We start from the raw sequence: 27931 nt of genomic DNA on the forward strand, positions 1-27931 counted from the left end.
TGTAAAACTTGGAGATATTTGCAACAAAGATATTTCTTGTCTTCCTCTTGTCTACATATACATCAATTACCATTTCAAAAATAAACACACATGAATCCATTGGCAATGTGATAGAATGACATGAAGGACCAACACCTGCATATGCATCCATTACCAACCTGAAGGTGCAACACTTACATATGCATCCATTACCAACCTGAAGGTGCAACACTTACATATGCATCCATTACCATTTTCAATCTAGACTGCACATAAATCATAAATTCATTAGTAAAGTGATATAACAGCACATATGGTTAATATCACTAAAATAGTTGTCAGCCTTCACGCAAAAAAATTAAGTCAACAACTAATAAACATGAGAATAACTATCAGAGAATATAAAGATAAATAAATGAACACCAAACACACAATTACCCTATAATCCAGTAGCTTTAATAAGCTAAAATCTATAAAAATCGCAAGTATCCAACAAAATATATATAGAAATCTTTCTAACTACATATTGAAGAGACCAAACGTGCCTAACAAGCATATATTTTATTGTTATCACAATTCCATACAGAATCTCATTAAGCTCAACAAACGAAAAAATTATCCTATAATTCAGTAACCTTAATAAGCTTAAATCTATTAAAACTGCAAGAATCCAACAAAATATATTCCATCAAATCTTGCAAACTACATAATTAAGAGAACAGACATACCTAGCAAGCAAAGATTTTAATTCTATCATAATTCCATCACACACACAAAAACTCCAGAAAACAAACTTCAAATTCTTAACAAATACAAGAATAATTATTCAATATAAAAGTCATGACTCACCTCAATTAATCAAGGAAATCACAGTCGAGGAAAAGAAAAATAAACTCTGACAAGAGACCAATCAAATTGCATCATAGAGATTTCTACTGAATGAATAAACTTCATCTTTAACTGTTAGAATGAAGCTCCATAATTTAGAACAAGATTTAGAAGAGATTATAGAATATCACATATGAATGAAATTAAGTGAAATTTAATTGATAGGGAATTAGATCTGAAGAAATGGTGCAAATATATACCAGTATTTAAATCAAACCTATGGTAACACCGTTGATTCACATACCTACGAGAATATATTTGAGGAAGGTAAGCAGAAGGCCAGTAGAATTTAAATCAAATTCATGAGTTGGTATTAAGAGTTGAAGCTACCAACTTACGTGAATATATATGATGGTTTGATAAAAGTTAAGGAGAAGCGCCGTATAATTTATATAGGGTTTTTCTACCTAGGGTTCGGAGACATGTAATGGGTTTTTATTCATCGGGTTTTATATCACTTAGGGCCAATTACAAAATTATTTAATATATATAAATATTTTAAAATAATTTTGTATTGAAGATAAAAAAATATTGAAAAATGGTATTTCTTTTATTACATTATATTTGGACTTTAAAATGGTTAAGTGTGAAAGAAGGGGAAATGATTAGTGATGTTTTTTTTTCTGTCACCCTCACTTTCAATCTTTTGGGATTTTGGGAATATTGACCTCTATACATATTTTTTTGGTTTGTAAAAGTGTTACATATCATTTATCAGAACACTTAAGTTTAATCGAATTGATAAGTAAAATTTCTTTATCATATAACTTTTTTGAATTAGAAGAATCTACAAGCTAAAAGTTAGCCAACTTGTCCTCCTTGAAAATATTAACATTTCAGTTCAATCAAAGAATCGAATAAGTTGCTGCCAGAATCAATCTAAGTAATTTGTCAAAAAATCAATTGTCCAACTTTGAGCGAATTAATAACAGGTAATATGCTAGGCAGCTATTTGGCTCCTCCACCTCAATTCCTAGCTACACAACTTTTCTAATCACATAGTACTTAAAAAGATGCAACTCATCTTCCTCAATTACTTAACAAAAAAGGACAAGCTCTACAACTATCAGTCTCAAGGAGAATATTCTTTCATCAACATTGTCCAGACGAAAACTTAGACCTTGCTAGGAATTTTCAATTTCCAAATCAAGTCTAAATCATCAAGACACGTTGTATCCATTGCAGAATTGCCATCCACCTACTTCTGATTCACAACATAACTGCTTCTGACAGAGAAATCGACGTCGTCCTGCCACCAAATAAATCTATCAGCTATTTTGGGAGAAATGTAAACGTGATCGAGAATTTGAAACAAATTCTCCATAAATCTACCAACGGAGGTTTTTACTGAAAGCTAAAACCACAGTAGGTTTTCACAAATTCCTTCTCCTTTAGCGGTAAATTCATACTTTCATGTTAAACATGAATACAGAATAAAGAAGTCGGACAAACAATAATGTTTTTACCTTCAGTTAAATTATTTTAAAATTAAAACTTCTACTTTTTTAATTTTTATATTAAATTTTCGAATTTTTTTATAATATTTTTAAATAATTAGTATATTATTTATTTTTCATGTATAATAGTATAAAAATAAAGGAAAATCAATATAAAAAAAAAAAGAAAAATCAAAATCTGTTTATTATTACCTTTATTACACTTCTATTATTATTATTTACTAAAATTAAAAAAATTAATTTCATTTAATCATTTTGATGTCAGATTTTACATAATCCATGAATCCATGGAAATTCATTTGCTTGGCACCTAAGAAAGAAATAAAATAAACTCATTTGCTTTTCACTTTTTATTCAAAATAAATGTAAAAAAAGATTAAAAAAAATATAAACTCAAAAGGGCTGATTTTAATTTTTATGCTTTATTTCATTTTGGACAATTTTGTTTCATATAAAAACCAAAAAAGTAAAATATTTTGACACATTGAATTTTCCCTATTTTTAGAGTTTTTCTTTTTGTTATTTTTTTACCTTCACTTATTTTAAAATTTAAATTTCTACTTTTTTAATATTTATATTTTATTTTTGAATTTTTTATTAATTTTTTAAATAATTATTATATTATTCATTTTTCATGTAATTTAGTCTAAAAAATAAAGAAAAATCAATAAAAAAAAGAAAAAGAAAAATCCTTTTCTTATTACCTTTATTACACTACGATTATTATTATTTACTAAAATTATAAAAATTATTTTCATTTAATCATTTTGCTGTTACATTTTACATAAGCTATGAAACCATCCAAATTCAATGGCTTGGCACCTAAGAAATAAATAAAATAAATTATAGTTTTTTTTTATACTTTTTTTCAGTTTTTATTCAAAATATATATAAAAAAAAGATAAAAAAATACATTGTGATTATTATAGAAAAATTAAAAAATTCAAAAGGGTATTTATAATTTTTATCAATTAATGTTTTTTATGCTTTATTTCATTTTTGACAATTTTGTTTTAATAAAAAACCATAAAGCTCAAATATTTTGATTCATTGCATAAAATAAAATAAAAAATATTATGTTAGGATCCATTTACATTAATTATTAATTTTCTTTTATTGTTGATTCAGCTTTTAATGTTATAATTAAATGTTTTAACCTAAACTTGATATAAATAGTAGAAACATTTTCACACACACTGAATTTTTCCTATTTTTAGAGTTTTTTTTAATCTTTTTACCGTCACTTAAATAATTTTAAAATTAAAAATTCTACTTTTTTAATTTTTATTTTTAATTTTTTAATTTTTTATAATCTTTGAAAATAATTATTATATTATTCATTGTTCATGTATCTGAGTCGAAAAATAAAGGAAAATCAATATAAAACAAATCAAAATCCTTTTATTATTACCTTTACTACACTACTATTATTATTATTTACTAAAATTATTTAAATTAATTTCATTTAATCATTTTGCTGTTATATTTTACATAAGCCATGAATCCATCGAAATTCATTTGCTTGGCACCTACGAAACAAATGAAATACATCTGAATTTAAACAAAAATAGTGGAATAATTCTTGTTATAGTTGTATATACAATTTGTGTTTCTATCAAACAAATGTTGTCTTCTTATTTTTGTATATATCATTTGTGTTCTTATCAAATAAAATATTGTTGTATGTTGTGTATATCATCTTTATTTATAGTTCTGTACTAAACTCAACATGTTCTAAAGAAGTAGTTAAAAAGCATATTACCAGTACTTAAATCAAACTCAGCAGTAGCACCGTAGAATTGAAATCAAACTAAGCAGTAGTGTCGTCATGAGTTGGTATTAACAGATGATGCTACGTGAATATATACATAGGGTTTGTTTGGCTAGGGTTTGAAATTATGTAATGATGGGTTTATAAATATCAACTGGGTTTTTGTATCTTTGGCCCAATGCATATTTTGAAGATAAGGAGAATTGTATATTTGCAGCGAAGTGAAAATGATGCCAACCTGTCATGAAGGAGCTATGCCATTAGAATATGAGGTTTTATTCAAGAATGGTAGAAGTGTATTGAAATGGCAATGCATATTTTGGCCTCTTCTTGAATTCTTCTTTCATGAGTTTGTGTTATCAAACTAGCGTATAATTTTTTTTATTATGGATGATTTTATATGGTCTAGATATGTAAATGATTTTTGTAAAATACAAAAACTTGATAGGCTAAAGATGTGCCTAAAGGCTTGAAAGGAATGGAGTTCGTGAAAGCAATGAAGACGTTTACGTTGTGTCATATGAATAGTCTTATTTTTATTTGAAAATAATAGTTATGAACATATAGTATTTGGTTTTTCCTTTCAAACATTAAATTTGTGTACATTAGAATCTTTTTAATAGGGTTGATTCCTTATGTAACAGGTTTTTGTGTTCATGCCTTACATACATAAAAGTTTTTGTTTGAAGGGGTAAAAAGTAACTTTTCAAAAGTCACAATGTCTCATTAAACATCTATCTTGTTATAAAACTAACAGAACAAGGAAATTAACACAAGCACGAGATCTATAATGTTGTCTAACATAACACATGTAAAAAAAATGAAATAGCACAAAAAATGTAAGTAAATATGGGGAGAAAAAAAATTCCTAACATTAAATAAGAAATTTATTCATTTATTTCATTCTACCCTTTCATCATTTGCTTCACATGCAATGCTTGAGGTCCATTAATTGGACTTGTTTACATAATCTCAGAATATGGAATCCCAAACATAAAACAGAATGTTTTTCATTTATTTCATTCTACCCTTATTTATTTCCTATTTGAAAATCCATTCATCATTTGCTTCACATGTAATGGATGAAATCATTAATTGAAATTGTTTACAAAATCTGAGTTTGTTTCAGAATTTTGAATGTTTGCATTAGTACCATCCTCAATAGTGCTTTCATTCGAGTTGATATTTTATCTTTCAATGTCTTCAGGAGGAAGATGCTCGAGAAGCTAGCTCAACATAAAATAAATGAAAGTAAAACTTTCACTAGCCTAATATTATAAAATAACATTTACAATTTGCATGATTTAAAAATGAAATTAATATAAAAGTGTTACAAATGTAAAACTTGGAGATGTTTGCAGCAAAGATTTTTCTTGTTTTCCTCTTGTCTACATATACATCAATTACCATTTCAAAAATAAACACACATGAATCCATTGGCAATGTGATAGAATGACATGAAGGACCAACACCTGCAGATGCATCCATTACCAACCTGAAGGTGCAACACTTACATATACATCCATTACCATTTTCAATCTAGACTGCACATAAATCATAAATTCATTAGTAAAGTTACATAACAGCACAGATGATTAGTATCACTGAAATAGTTGTCAGCCTTCACGCAAAAAAATTAAGTCAACAACTAATAAACATGAGAATAGCTATCAGAGAATATAAAGATAAATAAATGAACACCAAACACACAATTACCCTATAATCCAGTAGCTTTAATAAGCTAAAATCTATAATAATTGCAAGAATCCAACAAAATATATATAGAAATCTCGCTAACTACATATTGAAGAGACCAAACGTACCTAACAAGCATATATTTTATTGTTATCACAATTCCATACTGAATCTCATGAAGCTCAACAAAAGAAAAAATTATCCTATAATTCAGTAACTTTGATAAGCTTAAATCTATTAAAACTGCAAGAATCCAACAAAATATATTCCATCAAATCTTGCAAACTACATAATTAAGAGAACAGACATACCTAGCAAGCATATATTTTAATTCTATCATAATTCCATCACACAAACAAAAAATCCAGAAAACAAACTTCAAATTCTTAACAAATACAAGAATAATTATTGAATATAAAAACCATGACTGACCTCAATTAATCAAGGAAATCACGGTCGAGGAAAAGAAAAATAAACTCTGACAAGAGACCAATCAAATTGCATCATAGAGGTTTCTGCTGAATGAATAAACCTCATCTTCAACTGTTAGAATGAAGCTCCATAATTTAGAACAAGATTTAGAGGAGATTATAGAATATCACATATGAATGAAATTAAGTGAAATTTAATTGATAGGGAATTAGATCTGAAGAAATGGTGCAAATACATACCAGTATTTAAATCAAACCTATGGTAACACCGTTGATTCACATACCTACAAGAACATATTTGAGGAAGGTAAAGCAGAAGGCCAATAGAATTTAAATCAAGTTCATGAGTTGGTATTAATAGTTGAAGCTACCAACTTACGTGAATATATATGATGGTTTGATAAAAGTTAAGGAGAAGCGCCGTATAATTTATATAGGGTTTATCTACCTAGGGTCGGAGACATGTAATGGGTTTTTATTCATCGGGTTTTATATCACTTAGGGCCAATTACAAAATTATTTAATATATATAAATATTTTAAAATAATTTTGTATTGAAGATAAAAAAATATTGAAAAATGGTATTTCTTTTATTACATTATATTTGGACTTTAAAATGGTTAAGTGTGAAAGAAGGGGAAATGATTAGTGGTTTTTTTTTCTTTCACCCTCACTTTCAATCGTTTGGGATTTTGGGAATTTTGACCTCTATACATGTTTTTTTGGTTTGTAAAAGTGTCACATATCATTTATCAGAACACTTAAGTTTAATCGAATTGATAAGTAAAATTTCTTTATCATATAACTTTTTTGAATTAGAAGAATTTACAAGCTAAAAGTTAGCCAACTTGTCCTCCTTGAAAATAATAACATTTCAGTTCAATCAAAGAATCGAATAAGTTGCTGCCAGAATCAATCTAAGTAATTTGTCAAAAAATCAATTGTCCAACTTTAAGCGAATTAATAACAGGTAATATGCTAGGCAGCTATTTCGCTCCTCCACCTTAATTCCTAGCTACACAACTTTTCTAATCACATAGTACTTAAAAAGATGTAATTCATCTTCCTCAATTACTTAACAAAAAAGGACAAGCTCTACAACTATCAGTCTCAAGGAGAATATTCTTTCATCAACATTGTCCAGCAGAAAACTTAGACCTTGCTAGGAATTTTCAATTTCCAAATCAAGTATAAATCATCAAGACATGTTGTATCCATTGCAGAATTGCCATCCACCTACTTCTGATTCACAACATAACTGCTTCTGACAGAGAAATCGACGTCGTCCCGCCACCAAATAAATCTATCAGCTATTTTGGGAGAAATGCAAACGTGATCGAGAATTTGAAGCAAATTCTCCATAAATCTACCAACGGAGGTTTTTACTGAAAGCTAAAACCACAGTAGGTTTTCACAAATTCCTTCTCCTTTAGCGGTAAATTCATACTTTCATGTTAAACATGAATACAGAATAAAGAAGTCGGACAAACAATAATGTTTTTACCTTCAGTTAAATTATTTTAATATTAAAACTTCTACTTTTTTAATTTTTATATTTAATTTTCCAATTTTTTTATAATATTTTTAAATAATTAGTATATTATTTATTTTTCATGTATTTTAGTATAAAAATAAAGGAAAATCAATATAAAAAAAAGAAAAATCAAAATCCGTTTATTATTACCATTATTACACTTCTATTATTATTATTATTTACTAAAATTAAAAAAATTAATTTCATTAAATCATTTTGATGTCACATTTTACATAATCCATGAATCCATGGAAATTCATTTGCTTGGCACCTAAGAAAGAAATAAAATGAACTCATTTTCTTTTCACTTTTTATTCAAAATAAATCCAAAAAAAGGTTAAAAAAAATATAAACTCAAAAGGGCTAATTTTAATTTTTATGCTTTATTTCATTTTGGACAATTTTGTTTCAATTAAAAACCATAAATGTAAAATATTTTGACACATTGAATTTTCCCTATTTTTAGAGTTTTTCTTTTTGTTATGTTTTTACCTTCACTTATTTCAAATTTAAATTTCTACTTTTTTAATATTTATATTTTACTTTTGAATTTTTTATTAATTTTTTAAATAATTATTATATTATTCATTTTTCATGTAATTTAGTTTAAAAAATAAAGAAAAATCCTTTTCTTATTACCTTTATTACACTACGATTATTATTATTTACTAAAATTATAAAAATTAGTTTCATTTAATCATTTTGCTGTTACATTTTACATAAGCCATGAAACCATCCAAATTCAATGGCTTGGCACCTAAGAAATAAATAAAATAAATTATTGTTTTTTTTTATACTTTTTTTCACTTTTTATTCAAAATATATAAAAATAAAAGATAAAAAAATACATTGTGATTATTATAGAAAAATTAAAAAGTCAAAAGGGTAATTTTAATTTTTATTAATTAATGTTTTTTATGCTTTATTTCATTTTTGACAATTTTGTTTTAATAAAAAACCATAAAGCTCAAATATTTTGATTCGTTGCATAAAATAAAATAAAAAATATTATGTTAGGATCCATTTACATTAATTATTAATTTTCTTTTATTGTTGATTCAGCTTTTAATGTTATAATTAAATGTTTTAACCTAACCTTGATATAAATAGTAGAAACATTTTCACACACTGAATTTTTCCTATTGTTAGAGTTTTTTTTAATGTTTTTAGCGTCACTTAAATAATTTTAAAATTAAAAATTCTACTTTTTTTTTTTTTTTTTTTTTTTTTTTTTTTATAATCTTTTAAAATAATTATTATATTATTCATTGTTCATGTATCTGAGTCGAAAAATAAAGGAAAATCAATATAAAACAAATCAAAATCCTTTTATTATTACCTTTACTACACTACTATTATTATTATTTACTAAAATTATATAAATTAATTTCATTTAATCATTTTGCTGTTATATTTTACATAAGCCATGAATCCATCGAAATTCATTTGCTTGGCACCTACGAAACAAATGAAATACATCTGAATTTAAACAAAAATAGTGGAATAATTCTTGTTATAGTTGTATATACAATTTGTGTTTCTATCAAACAAATGTTGTCTTCTTATTTTTGTATATATCATTTATGTTCTTATCAAATAAAATATTGTTGTATGTTGTGTATATCATCTTTATTTATAGTTCTGTACTAAACTCAACATGTTCTAAAGAAGTAGTTAAAAAGCATATTACCAGTACTTAAATCAAACTCAGCAGTAGCACCGTAGAATTGAAATCAAACTCAGTAGTAGTGTCGTCATGAGTTGGTATTAACAGATGATGCTACGTGAATATATACATAGGGTTTGTTTGGCTAGGGTTTGAAATTATGTAATGATGGGTTTATAAATATCAACTGGGTTTTTGTATCTTTGGCCCAATGCATATTTTGAAGATAAGGAGAATTGTATATTTGCAGCGAAGTGAAAATTATGCCAACCTGTCATGAAGGAGTTATGCCATTAGAATATGAGGTTTTATTCAAGAATGGTAGAAGTGTATTGAAATGGCAATGCATATTTTGGCCTCTTCTCGGATTCTTCTGTCATGAGTTTGTGTTATCAAACTAGCGTATAATTTTTTTTATTATGGATGATTTTATATGGTCGAGATATGTAAATGATTTTTGTAAAATACAAAAACTTGATAGGCTAAAGATGTGCCTAAAGGCTTGAAAGGAATGGAGTTCGCGAAAGCAATGAAGACGTTTACGTTGTGTCATATGAATAGTCTTTAGTATCATTTTACATATTTTTATTTGAAAATAATAGTTATGAACATATAGTATTTGGTTTTTCCTTTCAAACATTAAATTTGTGTACATTAGAATCTTTCTAATAGGGTTGATTCCTTATGTAACAGGTTTTTGTGTTCATGCCTTACATACATAAAAGTTTTTGTTTGAAGGGGTAAAAAGTAACTTTTCAGAAGTCACAATGTCTCATTAAACATCTATCTTGTTATAAAACTAACAGAACAACGAAATTAACACAAGCACGAGATCTATAATGTTGTCTAACATAACACACGTAAAAAAAATGAAATAACATAAAAAATGTAAGTAAATATGGGGAGAAAAAACATTCCTAACATTAAATAAGAAATTTATTCATTTATTTCATTCTACCCTTTCATCATTTGCTTCACATGCAATGCTTGAGGTCCATTAATTGGACTTGTTTACATAATCTCAAAATATGGAATCCCAAACATAAAACAAGAATGTTTTTCATTTATTTCATTCTACCCGTTTTTATTTCCTATTTGAAAATCAATTCATCATTTGCTTCACATGTAATGGATGAAATCATTAATTGAAATTGTTTACAAAATCTGAGTTTGTTTCAGAATTTTGAATGTTTGCATTAGTACCATCCTCAATAGTGCTTTCATTCGAGTTGATATTTTGTCTTTCAATGTCTCTCAGGAGGAAGATGCTCGAGAAGCTAGCTCAACATAAAATGAATGAAAGTAAAACTTTCACTAGCCGAATATTATAAAATAACATTTACAATTAGCATGATTTAAAAATGAAATTAATATAAAAGTGTTACAAATGTAAAGCTTGGAAATGTTTGCAGCAATGATTTTTCTTGTCTACATATACATCAATTACCATTTCAAAAATAAACACACATGAATCCATTGGCAATGTGATAGAATGACATGAAGGACCAACACCTGCATATGCATCCATTACCAACCTGAAGGTGCAACACTTACATATGCATCCATTACCATTTTCAATCTAGCTTGCGCATAAATCATAAATTCATTAGTAAAGTGATATAACAGCACAAATGAGAATAGCTATCAGAGAATATAAAGATAAATAAATGAACACCAAACACACAATTACCCTATAATCCAGTAGCTTTAATAAGCTAAAATCTATAATAATTGCAAGAATCCAACAAAATATATATAGAAATCTCGCTAACTACATATTGAAGAGACCAAACGTACCTAACAAGCATATATTTTATTGTTATCACAATTCCATACTGAATCTCATGAAGCTCAACAAAAGAAAAAATTATCCTATAATTCAGTAACTTTGATAAGCTTAAATCTATTAAAACTGCAAGAATCCAACAAAATATATTCCATCAAATCTTGCAAACTACATAATTAAGAGAACAGACATACCTAGCAAGCATATATTTTAATTCTATCATAATTCCATCACACAAACAAAAAATCCAGAAAACAAACTTCAAATTCTTAACAAATACAAGAATAATTATTGAATATAAAAACCATGACTGACCTCAATTAATCAAGGAAATCACGGTCGAGGAAAAGAAAAATAAACTCTGACAAGAGACCAATCAAATTGCATCATAGAGGTTTCTGCTGAATGAATAAACCTCATCTTCAACTGTTAGAATGAAGCTCCATAATTTAGAACAAGATTTAGAGGAGATTATAGAATATCACATATGAATGAAATTAAGTGAAATTTAATTGATAGGGAATTAGATCTGAAGAAATGGTGCAAATACATACCAGTATTTAAATCAAACCTATGGTAACACCGTTGATTCACATACCTACAAGAACATATTTGAGGAAGGTAAAGCAGAAGGCCAATAGAATTTAAATCAAGTTCATGAGTTGGTATTAATAGTTGAAGCTACCAACTTACGTGAATATATATGATGGTTTGATAAAAGTTAAGGAGAAGCGCCGTATAATTTATATAGGGTTTATCTACCTAGGGTCGGAGACATGTAATGGGTTTTTATTCATCGGGTTTTATATCACTTAGGGCCAATTACAAAATTATTTAATATATATAAATATTTTAAAATAATTTTGTATTGAAGATAAAAAAAATATTGAAAAATGGTATTTCTTTTATTACATTATATTTGGACTTTAAAATGGTTAAGTGTGAAAGAAGGGGAAATGATTAGTGGTATTTTTTTTTCTTTCACCCTCACTTTCAATCGTTTGGGATTTTGGGAATTTTGACCTCTATACATGTTTTTTTGGTTTGTAAAAGTGTCACATATCATTTATCAGAACACTTAAGTTTAATCGAATTGATAAGTAAAATTTCTTTATCATATAACTTTTTTGAATTAGAAGAATTTACAAGCTAAAAGTTAGCCAACTTGTCCTCCTTGAAAATAATAACATTTCAGTTCAATCAAAGAATCGAATAAGTTGCTGCCAGAATCAATCTAAGTAATTTGTCAAAAAATCAATTGTCCAACTTTAAGCGAATTAATAACAGGTAATATGCTAGGCAGCTATTTCGCTCCTCCACCTTAATTCCTAGCTACACAACTTTTCTAATCACATAGTACTTAAAAAGATGTAATTCATCTTCCTCAATTACTTAACAAAAAAGGACAAGCTCTACAACTATCAGTCTCAAGGAGAATATTCTTTCATCAACATTGTCCAGCAGAAAACTTAGACCTTGCTAGGAATTTTCAATTTCCAAATCAAGTATAAATCATCAAGACATGTTGTATCCATTGCAGAATTGCCATCCACCTACTTCTGATTCACAACATAACTGCTTCTGACAGAGAAATCGACGTCGTCCCGCCACCAAATAAATCTATCAGCTATTTTGGGAGAAATGCAAACGTGATCGAGAATTTGAAGCAAATTCTCCATAAATCTACCAACGGAGGTTTTTACTGAAAGCTAAAACCACAGTAGGTTTTCACAAATTCCTTCTCCTTTAGCGGTAAATTCATACTGTCATGTTAAACATGAATACAGAATAAAGAAGTCAGACAAACAATAATGTTTTTACCTTCAGTTAAATTATTTTAATATTAAAACTTCTACTTTTTTAATTTTTATATTTAGTTTTCCAATTTTTTTATAATATTTTTAAATAATTAGTATATTATTTATTTTTCATGTATTTTAGTATAAAAATAAAGGAAAATCAATATAAAAAAAAGAAAAATCAAAATCCGTTTATTATTACCATTATTACACTTCTATTATTATTATTTACTAAAATTAAAAAAATTAATTTCATTAAATCATTTTGATGTCACATTTTACATAATCCATGAATCCATGGAAATTCGTTTGCTTGGCACCTAAGAAAGAAATAAAATGAACTCATTTTCTTTTCACTTTTTATTCAAAATAAATCCAAAAAAAGGTTAAAAAAAAATATAAACTCAAAAGGGCTAATTTTAATTTTTATGCTTTATTTCATTTTGGACAATTTTGTTTCAATTAAAAACCATAAATGTAAAATATTTTGACACATTGAATTTTCCCTATTTTTAGAGTTTTTCTTTTTGTTATGTTTTTACCTTCACTTATTTCAAATTTAAATTTCTACTTTTTTAATATTTATATTTTACTTTTGAATTTTTTATTAATTTTTTAAATAATTATTATATTATTCATTTTTCATGTAATTTAGTTAAAAAATAAAGAAAAATCAATAAAGAAAAAGAAAAAGAAAAATCCTTTTCTTATTACCTTTATTACACTACGATTATTATTATTTACTAAAATTATAAAAATTAGTTTCATTTAATCATTTTGCTGTTACATTTTACATAAGCCATGAAACCATCCAAATTCAATGGCTTGGCACCTAAGAAATAAATAAAATAAATTATTGTTTTTTTTATACTTTTTTTCACTTTTTATTCAAAATATATAAAAATAAAAGATAAAAAAATACATTGTGATTATTATAGAAAAATTAAAAAGTCAAAAGGGTAATTTTAATTTTTATTAATTAATGTTTTTTATGCTTTATTTCATTTTTGACAATTTTGTTTTAATAAAAAACCATAAAGCTCAAATATTTTGATTCGTTGCATAAAATAAAATAAAAAATATGATGTTAGGATCCATTTACATTAATTATTAATTTTCTTTTATTGTTGATTCAGCTTTTAATGTTATAATTAAATGTTTTAACCTAACCTTGATATAAATAGTAGAACCATTTTTACACACTGAATTTTTCCTATTTTTAGAGTTTTTTTTAATGTTTTTAGCGTCACTTAAATAATTTTAAAATTAAAAATTCTACTTTTTTTTTATTTTTTATTTTTTTTATTTTTTTATAATCTTTTAAAATAATTATTATATTATTCATTGTTCATGTATCTGAGTCGAAAAATAAAGGAAAATCAATATAAAACAAATCAAAATCCTTTTATTATTACCTTTACTACACTACTATTATTATTATTTAATAAAATTATATAAATTAATTTCATTTAATCATTTTGCTGTTATATTTTACATAAGCCATGAATCCATCGAAATTCATTTGCTTGGCACCTACGAAACAAATGAAATACATCTGAATTTAAACAAAAATAGTGGAATAATTCTTGTTATAGTTGTATATACAATTTGTGTTTCTATCAAACAAATGTTGTCTTCTTATTTTTGTATATATCATTTATGTTCTTATCAAATAAAATATTGTTGTATGTTGTGTATATCATCTTTATTTATAGTTCTGTACTAAACTCAACATGTTCTAAAGAAGTAGTTAAAAAGCATATTACCAGTACTTAAATCAAACTCAGCAGTAGCACCGTAGAATTGAAATCAAACTCAGTAGTAGTGTCGTCATGAGTTGGTATTAACAGATGATGCTACGTGAATATATACATAGGGTTTGTTTGGCTAGGGTTTGAAATTATGTAATGATGGGTTTATAAATATCAACTGGGTTTTTGTATCTTTGGCCCAATGCATATTTTGAAGATAAGGAGAATTGTATATTTGCAGCGAAGTGAAAATTATGCCAACCTGTCATGAAGGAGTTATGCCATTAGAATATGAGGTTTTATTCAAGAATGGTAGAAGTGTATTGAAATGGCAATGCATATTTTGGCCTCTTCTCGGATTCTTCTGTCATGAGTTTGTGTTATCAAACTAGCGTATAATTTTTTTTATTATGGATGATTTTATATGGTCGAGATATGTAAATGATTTTTGTAAAATACAAAAACTTGATAGGCTAAAGATGTGCCTAAAGGCTTGAAAGGAATGGAGTTCGCGAAAGCAATGAAGACGTTTACGTTGTGTCATATGAATAGTCTTTAGTATCATTTTACATATTTTTATTTGAAAATAATAGTTATGAACATATAGTATTTGGTTTTTCCTTTCAAACATTAAATTTGTGTACATTAGAATCTTTCTAATAGGGTTGATTCCTTATGTAACAGGTTTTTGTGTTCATGCCTTACATACATAAAAGTTTTTGTTTGAAGGGGTAAAAAGTAACTTTTCAGAAGTCACAATGTCTCATTAAACATCTATCTTGTTATAAAACTAACAGAACAACGAAATTAACACAAGCACGAGATCTATAATGTTGTCTAACATAACACACGTAAAAAAAATGAAATAACATAAAAAATGTAAGTAAATATGGGGAGAAAAAACATTCCTAACATTAAATAAGAAATTTATTCATTTATTTCATTCTACCCTTTCATCATTTGCTTCACATGCAATGCTTGAGGTCCATTAATTGGACTTGTTTACATAATCTCAAAATATGGAATCCCAAACATAAAACAAGAATGTTTTTCATTTATTTCATTCTACCCGTTTTTATTTCCTATTTGAAAATCAATTCATCATTTGCTTCACATGTAATGGATGAAATCATTAATTGAAATTGTTTACAAAATCTGAGTTTGTTTCAGAATTTTGAATGTTTGCATTAGTACCATCCTCAATAGTGCTTTCATTCGAGTTGATATTTTGTCTTTCAATGTCTCTCAGGAGGAAGATGCTCGAGAAGCTAGCTCAACATAAAATGAATGAAAGTAAAACTTTCACTAGCCGAATATTATAAAATAACATTTACAATTAGCATGATTTAAAAATGAAATTAATATAAAAGTGTTACAAATGTAAAGCTTGGAAATGTTTGCAGCAATGATTTTTCTTGTCTACATATACATCAATTACCATTTCAAAAATAAACACACATGAATCCATTGGCAATGTGATAGAATGACATGAAGGACCAACACCTGCATATGCATCCATTACCAACCTGAAGGTGCAACACTTACATATGCATCCATTACCATTTTCAATCTAGCTTGCGCATAAATCATAAATTCATTAGTAAAGTGATATAACAGCACAAATGAGAATAGCTATCAGAGAATATAAAGATAAATAAATGAACACCAAACACACAATTACCCTATAATCCAGTAGCTTTAATAAGCTAAAATCTATAATAATTGCAAGAATCCAACAAAATATATATAGAAATCTCGCTAACTACATATTGAAGAGACCAAACGTACCTAACAAGCATATATTTTATTGTTATCACAATTCCATACTGAATCTCATGAAGCTCAACAAAAGAAAAAATTATCCTATAATTCAGTAACTTTGATAAGCTTAAATCTATTAAAACTGCAAGAATCCAACAAAATATATTCCATCAAATCTTGCAAACTACATAATTAAGAGAACAGACATACCTAGCAAGCATATATTTTAATTCTATCATAATTCCATCACACAAACAAAAAATCCAGAAAACAAACTTCAAATTCTTAACAAATACAAGAATAATTATTGAATATAAAAACCATGACTGACCTCAATTAATCAAGGAAATCACGGTCGAGGAAAAGAAAAATAAACTCTGACAAGAGACCAATCAAATTGCATCATAGAGGTTTCTGCTGAATGAATAAACCTCATCTTCAACTGTTAGAATGAAGCTCCATAATTTAGAACAAGATTTAGAGGAGATTATAGAATATCACATATGAATGAAATTAAGTGAAATTTAATTGATAGGGAATTAGATCTGAAGAAATGGTGCAAATACATACCAGTATTTAAATCAAACCTATGGTAACACCGTTGATTCACATACCTACAAGAACATATTTGAGGAAGGTAAAGCAGAAGGCCAATAGAATTTAAATCAAGTTCATGAGTTGGTATTAATAGTTGAAGCTACCAACTTACGTGAATATATATGATGGTTTGATAAAAGTTAAGGAGAAGCGCCGTATAATTTATATAGGGTTTATCTACCTAGGGTTCGGAGACATGTAATGGGTTTTTATTCATCGGGTTTTATATCACTTAGGGCCAATTACAAAATTATTTAATATATATAAATATTTTAAAATAATTTTGTATTGAAGATAAAAAAAATATTGAAAAATGGTATTTCTTTTATTACATTATATTTGGACTTTAAAATGGTTAAGTGTGAAAGAAGGGGAAATGATTAGTGGTATTTTTTTTTCTTTCACCCTCACTTTCAATCGTTTGGGATTTTGGGAATTTTGACCTCTATACATGTTTTTTTGGTTTGTAAAAGTGTCACATATCATTTATCAGAACACTTAAGTTTAATCGAATTGATAAGTAAAATTTCTTTATCATATAACTTTTTTGAATTAGAAGAATTTACAAGCTAAAAGTTAGCCAACTTGTCCTCCTTGAAAATAATAACATTTCAGTTCAATCAAAGAATCGAATAAGTTGCTGCCAGAATCAATCTAAGTAATTTGTCAAAAAATCAATTGTCCAACTTTAAGCGAATTAATAACAGGTAATATGCTAGGCAGCTATTTCGCTCCTCCACCTTAATTCCTAGCTACACAACTTTTCTAATCACATAGTACTTAAAAAGATGTAATTCATCTTCCTCAATTACTTAACAAAAAAGGACAAGCTCTACAACTATCAGTCTCAAGGAGAATATTCTTTCATCAACATTGTCCAGCAGAAAACTTAGACCTTGCTAGGAATTTTCAATTTCCAAATCAAGTATAAATCATCAAGACATGTTGTATCCATTGCAGAATTGCCATCCACCTACTTCTGATTCACAACATAACTGCTTCTGACAGAGAAATCGACGTCGTCCCGCCACCAAATAAATCTATCAGCTATTTTGGGAGAAATGCAAACGTGATCGAGAATTTGAAGCAAATTCTCCATAAATCTACCAACGGAGGTTTTTACTGAAAGCTAAAACCACAGTAGGTTTTCACAAATTCCTTCTCCTTTAGCGGTAAATTCATACTTTCATGTTAAACATGAATACAGAATAAAGAAGTCGGACAAACAATAATGTTTTTACCTTCAGTTAAATTATTTTAATATTAAAACTTCTACTTTTTTAATTTTTATATTTAATTTTCCAATTTTTTTATAATATTTTTAAATAATTAGTATATTATTTATTTTTCATGTATTTTAGTATAAAAATAAAGGAAAATCAATATAAAAAAAAGAAAAATCAAAATCCGTTTATTATTACCATTATTACACTTCTATTATTATTATTATTTACTAAAATTAAAAAAATTAATTTCATTAAATCATTTTGATGTCACATTTTACATAATCCATGAATCCATGGAAATTCATTTGCTTGGCACCTAAGAAAGAAATAAAATGAACTCATTTTCTTTTCACTTTTTATTCAAAATAAATCCAAAAAAAGGTTAAAAAAAATATAAACTCAAAAGGGCTAATTTTAATTTTTATGCTTTATTTCATTTTGGACAATTTTGTTTCAATTAAAAACCATAAATGTAAAATATTTTGACACATTGAATTTTCCCTATTTTTAGAGTTTTTCTTTTTGTTATGTTTTTACCTTCACTTATTTCAAATTTAAATTTCTACTTTTTTAATATTTATATTTTACTTTTGAATTTTTTATTAATTTTTTAAATAATTATTATATTATTCATTTTTCATGTAATTTAGTTTAAAAAATAAAGAAAAATCAATAAAGAAAAAGAAAAAGAAAAATCCTTTTCTTATTACCTTTATTACACTACGATTATTATTATTTACTAAAATTATAAAAATTAGTTTCATTTAATCATTTTGCTGTTACATTTTACATAAGCCATGAAACCATCCAAATTCAATGGCTTGGCACCTAAGAAATAAATAAAATAAATTATTGTTTTTTTTATACTTTTTTTCACTTTTTATTCAAAATATATAAAAATAAAAGATAAAAAAATACATTGTGATTATTATAGAAAAATTAAAAAGTCAAAAGGGTAATTTTAATTTTTATTAATTAATGTTTTTTATGCTTTATTTCATTTTTGACAATTTTGTTTTAATAAAAAACCATAAAGCTCAAATATTTTGATTCGTTGCATAAAATAAAATAAAAAATATTATGTTAGGATCCATTTACATTAATTATTAATTTTCTTTTATTGTTGATTCAGCTTTTAATGTTATAATTAAATGTTTTAACCTAACCTTGATATAAATAGTAGAAACATTTTCACACACTGAATTTTTCCTATTGTTAGAGTTTTTTTTAATGTTTTTAGCGTCACTTAAATAATTTTAAAATTAAAAATTCTACTTTTTTTTTTTTTTATTTTTTTTATTTTTTTATAATCTTTTAAAATAATTATTATATTATTCATTGTTCATGTATCTGAGTCGAAAAATAAAGGAAAATCAATATAAAACAAATCAAAATCCTTTTATTATTACCTTTACTACACTACTATTATTATTATTTACTAAAATTATATAAATTAATTTCATTTAATCATTTTGCTGTTATATTTTACATAAGCCATGAATCCATCGAAATTCATTTGCTTGGCACCTACGAAACAAATGAAATACATCTGAATTTAAACAAAAATAGTGGAATAATTCTTGTTATAGTTGTATATACAATTTGTGTTTCTATCAAACAAATGTTGTCTTCTTATTTTTGTATATATCATTTATGTTCTTATCAAATAAAATATTGTTGTATGTTGTGTATATCATCTTTATTTATAGTTCTGTACTAAACTCAACATGTTCTAAAGAAGTAGTTAAAAAGCATATTACCAGTACTTAAATCAAACTCAGCAGTAGCACCGTAGAATTGAAATCAAACTCAGTAGTAGTGTCGTCATGAGTTGGTATTAACAGATGATGCTACGTGAATATATACATAGGGTTTGTTTGGCTAGGGTTTGAAATTATGTAATGATGGGTTTATAAATATCAACTGGGTTTTTGTATCTTTGGCCCAATGCATATTTTGAAGATAAGGAGAATTGTATATTTGCAGCGAAGTGAAAATTATGCCAACCTGTCATGAAGGAGTTATGCCATTAGAATATGAGGTTTTATTCAAGAATGGTAGAAGTGTATTGAAATGGCAATGCATATTTTGGCCTCTTCTCGGATTCTTCTGTCATGAGTTTGTGTTATCAAACTAGCGTATAATTTTTTTTATTATGGATGATTTTATATGGTCGAGATATGTAAATGATTTTTGTAAAATACAAAAACTTGATAGGCTAAAGATGTGCCTAAAGGCTTGAAAGGAATGGAGTTCGCGAAAGCAATGAAGACGTTTACGTTGTGTCATATGAATAGTCTTTAGTATCATTTTACATATTTTTATTTGAAAATAATAGTTATGAACATATAGTATTTGGTTTTTCCTTTCAAACATTAAATTTGTGTACATTAGAATCTTTCTAATAGGGTTGATTCCTTATGTAACAGGTTTTTGTGTTCATGCCTTACATACATAAAAGTTTTTGTTTGAAGGGGTAAAAAGTAACTTTTCAGAAGTCACAATGTCTCATTAAACATCTATCTTGTTATAAAACTAACAGAACAACGAAATTAACACAAGCACGAGATCTATAATGTTGTCTAACATAACACACGTAAAAAAAATGAAATAACATAAAAAATGTAAGTAAATATGGGGAGAAAAAACATTCCTAACATTAAATAAGAAATTTATTCATTTATTTCATTCTACCCTTTCATCATTTGCTTCACATGCAATGCTTGAGGTCCATTAATTGGACTTGTTTACATAATCTCAAAATATGGAATCCCAAACATAAAACAAGAATGTTTTTCATTTATTTCATTCTACCCGTTTTTATTTCCTATTTGAAAATCAATTCATCATTTGCTTCACATGTAATGGATGAAATCATTAATTGAAATTGTTTACAAAATCTGAGTTTGTTTCAGAATTTTGAATGTTTGCATTAGTACCATCCTCAATAGTGCTTTCATTCGAGTTGATATTTTGTCTTTCAATGTCTCTCAGGAGGAAGATGCTCGAGAAGCTAGCTCAACATAAAATGAATGAAAGTAAAACTTTCACTAGCCGAATATTATAAAATAACATTTACAATTAGCATGATTTAAAAATGAAATTAATATAAAAGTGTTACAAATGTAAAGCTTGGAAATGTTTGCAGCAATGATTTTTCTTGTCTACATATACATCAATTACCATTTCAAAAATAAACACACATGAATCCATTGGCAATGTGATAGAATGACATGAAGGACCAACACCTGCATATGCATCCATTACCAACCTGAAGGTGCAACACTTACATATGCATCCATTACCATTTTCAATCTAGCTTGCGCATAAATCATAAATTCATTAGTAAAGTGATATAACAGCACAAATGAGAATAGCTATCAGAGAATATAAAGATAAATAAATGAACACCAAACACACAATTACCCTATAATCCAGTAGCTTTAATAAGCTAAAATCTATAATAATTGCAAGAATCCAACAAAATATATATAGAAATCTCGCTAACTACATATTGAAGAGACCAAACGTACCTAACAAGCATATATTTTATTGTTATCACAATTCCATACTGAATCTCATGAAGCTCAACAAAAGAAAAAATTATCCTATAATTCAGTAACTTTGATAAGCTTAAATCTATTAAAACTGCAAGAATCCAACAAAATATATTCCATCAAATCTTGCAAACTACATAATTAAGAGAACAGACATACCTAGCAAGCATATATTTTAATTCTATCATAATTCCATCACACAAACAAAAAATCCAGAAAACAAACTTCAAATTCTTAACAAATACAAGAATAATTATTGAATATAAAAACCATGACTGACCTCAATTAATCAAGGAAATCACGGTCGAGGAAAAGAAAAATAAACTCTGACAAGAGACCAATCAAATTGCATCATAGAGGTTTCTGCTGAATGAATAAACCTCATCTTCAACTGTTAGAATGAAGCTCCATAATTTAGAACAAGATTTAGAGGAGATTATAGAATATCACATATGAATGAAATTAAGTGAAATTTAATTGATAGGGAATTAGATCTGAAGAAATGGTGCAAATACATACCAGTATTTAAATCAAACCTATGGTAACACCGTTGATTCACATACCTACAAGAACATATTTGAGGAAGGTAAAGCAGAAGGCCAATAGAATTTAAATCAAGTTCATGAGTTGGTATTAATAGTTGAAGCTACCAACTTACGTGAATATATATGATGGTTTGATAAAAGTTAAGGAGAAGCGCCGTATAATTTATATAGGGTTTATCTACCTAGGGTTCGGAGACATGTAATGGGTTTTTATTCATCGGGTTTTATATCACTTAGGGCCAATTACAAAATTATTTAATATATATAAATATTTTAAAATAATTTTGTATTGAAGATAAAAAAAATATTGAAAAATGGTATTTCTTTTATTACATTATATTTGGACTTTAAAATGGTTAAGTGTGAAAGAAGGGGAAATGATTAGTGGTATTTTTTTTTCTTTCACCCTCACTTTCAATCGTTTGGGATTTTGGGAATTTTGACCTCTATACATGTTTTTTTGGTTTGTAAAAGTGTCACATATCATTTATCAGAACACTTAAGTTTAATCGAATTGATAAGTAAAATTTCTTTATCATATAACTTTTTTGAATTAGAAGAATTTACAAGCTAAAAGTTAGCCAACTTGTCCTCCTTGAAAATAATAACATTTCAGTTCAATCAAAGAATCGAATAAGTTGCTGCCAGAATCAATCTAAGTAATTTGTCAAAAAATCAATTGTCCAACTTTAAGCGAATTAATAACAGGTAATATGCTAGGCAGCTATTTCGCTCCTCCACCTTAATTCCTAGCTACACAACTTTTCTAATCACATAGTACTTAAAAAGATGTAATTCATCTTCCTCAATTACTTAACAAAAAAGGACAAGCTCTACAACTATCAGTCTCAAGGAGAATATTCTTTCATCAACATTGTCCAGCAGAAAACTTAGACCTTGCTAGGAATTTTCAATTTCCAAATCAAGTATAAATCATCAAGACATGTTGTATCCATTGCAGAATTGCCATCCACCTACTTCTGATTCACAACATAACTGCTTCTGACAGAGAAATCGACGTCGTCCCGCCACCAAATAAATCTATCAGCTATTTTGGGAGAAATGCAAACGTGATCGAGAATTTGAAGCAAATTCTCCATAAATCTACCAACGGAGGTTTTTACTGAAAGCTAAAACCACAGTAGGTTTTCACAAATTCCTTCTCCTTTAGCGGTAAATTCATACTTTCATGTTAAACATGAATACAGAATAAAGAAGTCGGACAAACAATAATGTTTTTACCTTCAGTTAAATTATTTTAATATTAAAACTTCTACTTTTTTAATTTTTATATTTAATTTTCCAATTTTTTTATAATATTTTTAAATAATTAGTATATTATTTATTTTTCATGTATTTTAGTATAAAAATAAAGGAAAATCAATATAAAAAAAAGAAAAATCAAAATCCGTTTATTATTACCATTATTACACTTCTATTATTATTATTATTTACTAAAATTAAAAAAATTAATTTCATTAAATCATTTTGATGTCACATTTTACATAATCCATGAATCCATGGAAATTCATTTGCTTGGCACCTAAGAAAGAAATAAAATGAACTCATTTTCTTTTCACTTTTTATTCAAAATAAATCCAAAAAAAGGTTAAAAAAAATATAAACTCAAAAGGGCTAATTTTAATTTTTATGCTTTATTTCATTTTGGACAATTTTGTTTCAATTAAAAACCATAAATGTAAAATATTTTGACACATTGAATTTTCCCTATTTTTAGAGTTTTTCTTTTTGTTATGTTTTTACCTTCACTTATTTCAAATTTAAATTTCTACTTTTTTAATATTTATATTTTACTTTTGAATTTTTTATTAATTTTTTAAATAATTATTATATTATTCATTTTTCATGTAATTTAGTTTAAAAAATAAAGAAAAATCAATAAAGAAAAAGAAAAAGAAAAATCCTTTTCTTATTACCTTTATTACACTACGATTATTATTATTTACTAAAATTATAAAAATTAGTTTCATTTAATCATTTTGCTGTTACATTTTACATAAGCCATGAAACCATCCAAATTCAATGGCTTGGCACCTAAGAAATAAATAAAATAAATTATTGTTTTTTTTATACTTTTTTTCACTTTTTATTCAAAATATATAAAAATAAAAGATAAAAAAATACATTGTGATTATTATAGAAAAATTAAAAAGTCAAAAGGGTAATTTTAATTTTTATTAATTAATGTTTTTTATGCTTTATTTCATTTTTGACAATTTTGTTTTAATAAAAAACCATAAAGCTCAAATATTTTGATTCGTTGCATAAAATAAAATAAAAAATATTATGTTAGGATCCATTTACATTAATTATTAATTTTCTTTTATTGTTGATTCAGCTTTTAATGTTATAATTAAATGTTTTAACCTAACCTTGATATAAATAGTAGAAACATTTTCACACACTGAATTTTTCCTATTGTTAGAGTTTTTTTTAATGTTTTTAGCGTCACTTAAATAATTTTAAAATTAAAAATTCTACTTTTTTTTTATTTTTTATTTTTTTTATTTTTTATAATCTTTTAAAATAATTATTATATTATTCATTGTTCATGTATCTGAGTCGAAAAATAAAGGAAAATCAATATAAAACAAATCAAAATCCTTTTATTATTACCTTTACTACACTACTATTATTATTATTTACTAAAATTATATAAATTAATTTCATTTAATCATTTTGCTGTTATATTTTACATAAGCCATGAATCCATCGAAATTCATTTGCTTGGCACCTACGAAACAAATGAAATACATCTGAATTTAAACAAAAATAGTGGAATAATTCTTGTTATAGTTGTATATACAATTTGTGTTTCTATCAAACAAATGTTGTCTTCTTATTTTTGTATATATCATTTATGTTCTTATCAAATAAAATATTGTTGTATGTTGTGTATATCATCTTTATTTATAGTTCTGTACTAAACTCAACATGTTCTAAAGAAGTAGTTAAAAAGCATATTACCAGTACTTAAATCAAACTCAGCAGTAGCACCGTAGAATTGAAATCAAACTCAGTAGTAGTGTCGTCATGAGTTGGTATTAACAGATGATGCTACGTGAATATATACATAGGGTTTGTTTGGCTAGGGTTTGAAATTATGTAATGATGGGTTTATAAATATCAACTGGGTTTTTGTATCTTTGGCCCAATGCATATTTTGAAGATAAGGAGAATTGTATATTTGCAGCGAAGTGAAAATTATGCCAACCTGTCATGAAGGAGTTATGCCATTAGAATATGAGGTTTTATTCAAGAATGGTAGAAGTGTATTGAAATGGCAATGCATATTTTGGCCTCTTCTCGGATTCTTCTGTCATGAGTTTGTGTTATCAAACTAGCGTATAATTTTTTTTATTATGGATGATTTTATATGGTCGAGATATGTAAATGATTTTTGTAAAATACAAAAACTTGATAGGCTAAAGATGTGCCTAAAGGCTTGAAAGGAATGGAGTTCGCGAAAGCAATGAAGACGTTTACGTTGTGTCATATGAATAGTCTTTAGTATCATTTTACATATTTTTATTTGAAAATAATAGTTATGAACATATAGTATTTGGTTTTTCCTTTCAAACATTAAATTTGTGTACATTAGAATCTTTCTAATAGGGTTGATTCCTTATGTAACAGGTTTTTGTGTTCATGCCTTACATACATAAAAGTTTTTGTTTGAAGGGGTAAAAAGTAACTTTTCAGAAGTCACAATGTCTCATTAAACATCTATCTTGTTATAAAACTAACAGAACAACGAAATTAACACAAGCACGAGATCTATAATGTTGTCTAACATAACACACGTAAAAAAAATGAAATAACATAAAAAATGTAAGTAAATATGGGGAGAAAAAACATTCCTAACATTAAATAAGAAATTTATTCATTTATTTCATTCTACCCTTTCATCATTTGCTTCACATGCAATGCTTGAGGTCCATTAATTGGACTTGTTTACATAATCTCAAAATATGGAATCCCAAACATAAAACAAGAATGTTTTTCATTTATTTCATTCTACCCGTTTTTATTTCCTATTTGAAAATCAATTCATCATTTGCTTCACATGTAATGGATGAAATCATTAATTGAAATTGTTTACAAAATCTGAGTTTGTTTCAGAATTTTGAATGTTTGCATTAGTACCATCCTCAATAGTGCTTTCATTCGAGTTGATATTTTGTCTTTCAATGTCTCTCAGGAGGAAGATGCTCGAGAAGCTAGCTCAACATAAAATGAATGAAAGTAAAACTTTCACTAGCCGAATATTATAAAATAACATTTACAATTAGCATGATTTAAAAATGAAATTAATATAAAAGTGTTACAAATGTAAAGCTTGGAAATGTTTGCAGCAATGATTTTTCTTGTCTACATATACATCAATTACCATTTCAAAAATAAACACACATGAATCCATTGGCAATGTGATAGAATGACATGAAGGACCAACACCTGCATATGCATCCATTACCAACCTGAAGGTGCAACACTTACATATGCATCCATTACCATTTTCAATCTAGCTTGCGCATAAATCATAAATTCATTAGTAAAGTGATATAACAGCACAAATGAGAATAGCTATCAGAGAATATAAAGATAAATAAATGAACACCAAACACACAATTACCCTATAATCCAGTAGCTTTAATAAGCTAAAATCTATAATAATTGCAAGAATCCAACAAAATATATATAGAAATCTCGCTAACTACATATTGAAGAGACCAAACGTACCTAACAAGCATATATTTTATTGTTATCACAATTCCATACTGAATCTCATGAAGCTCAACAAAAGAAAAAATTATCCTATAATTCAGTAACTTTGATAAGCTTAAATCTATTAAAACTGCAAGAATCCAACAAAATATATTCCATCAAATCTTGCAAACTACATAATTAAGAGAACAGACATACCTAGCAAGCATATATTTTAATTCTATCATAATTCCATCACACAAACAAAAAATCCAGAAAACAAACTTCAAATTCTTAACAAATACAAGAATAATTATTGAATATAAAAACCATGACTGACCTCAATTAATCAAGGAAATCACGGTCGAGGAAAAGAAAAATAAACTCTGACAAGAGACCAATCAAATTGCATCATAGAGGTTTCTGCTGAATGAATAAACCTCATCTTCAACTGTTAGAATGAAGCTCCATAATTTAGAACAAGATTTAGAGGAGATTATAGAATATCACATATGAATGAAATTAAGTGAAATTTAATTGATAGGGAATTAGATCTGAAGAAATGGTGCAAATACATACCAGTATTTAAATCAAACCTATGGTAACACCGTTGATTCACATACCTACAAGAACATATTTGAGGAAGGTAAAGCAGAAGGCCAATAGAATTTAAATCAAGTTCATGAGTTGGTATTAATAGTTGAAGCTACCAACTTACGTGAATATATATGATGGTTTGATAAAAGTTAAGGAGAAGCGCCGT

The 27931-nt window shown here is 26.5% G+C and overlaps 1 long non-coding RNA gene across 8 annotated transcripts; it reads right to left on the reverse strand.

Moving 5' to 3' along the window:
* Positions 1-15: 15 nt before the first annotated feature.
* LOC127106382 (uncharacterized) lies at positions 16-27931 on the reverse strand. 8 transcript variants are annotated; one of them, XR_007795369.1, is made up of 4 exons: positions 27748-27931; positions 11523-11633; positions 197-245; positions 16-158 (listed from the first exon to the last, which is right to left on the reverse strand). It is a non-coding gene; the product is annotated as an uncharacterized LOC127106382 (long non-coding RNA). The 8 variants fall into 8 exon arrangements; XR_007795364.1 differs by lacking the exons at positions 11523-11633; positions 27748-27931 and adding exons at positions 6223-6333; positions 22418-22601; XR_007795368.1 differs by lacking the exon at positions 27748-27931 and adding an exon at positions 22418-22601.

The sequence above is a fragment of the Lathyrus oleraceus genome, chromosome 7 (genome assembly GCF_024323335.1).
Source record: "Lathyrus oleraceus cultivar Zhongwan6 chromosome 7, CAAS_Psat_ZW6_1.0, whole genome shotgun sequence".
NCBI lineage: Eukaryota > Viridiplantae > Streptophyta > Magnoliopsida > Fabales > Fabaceae > Lathyrus > Lathyrus oleraceus.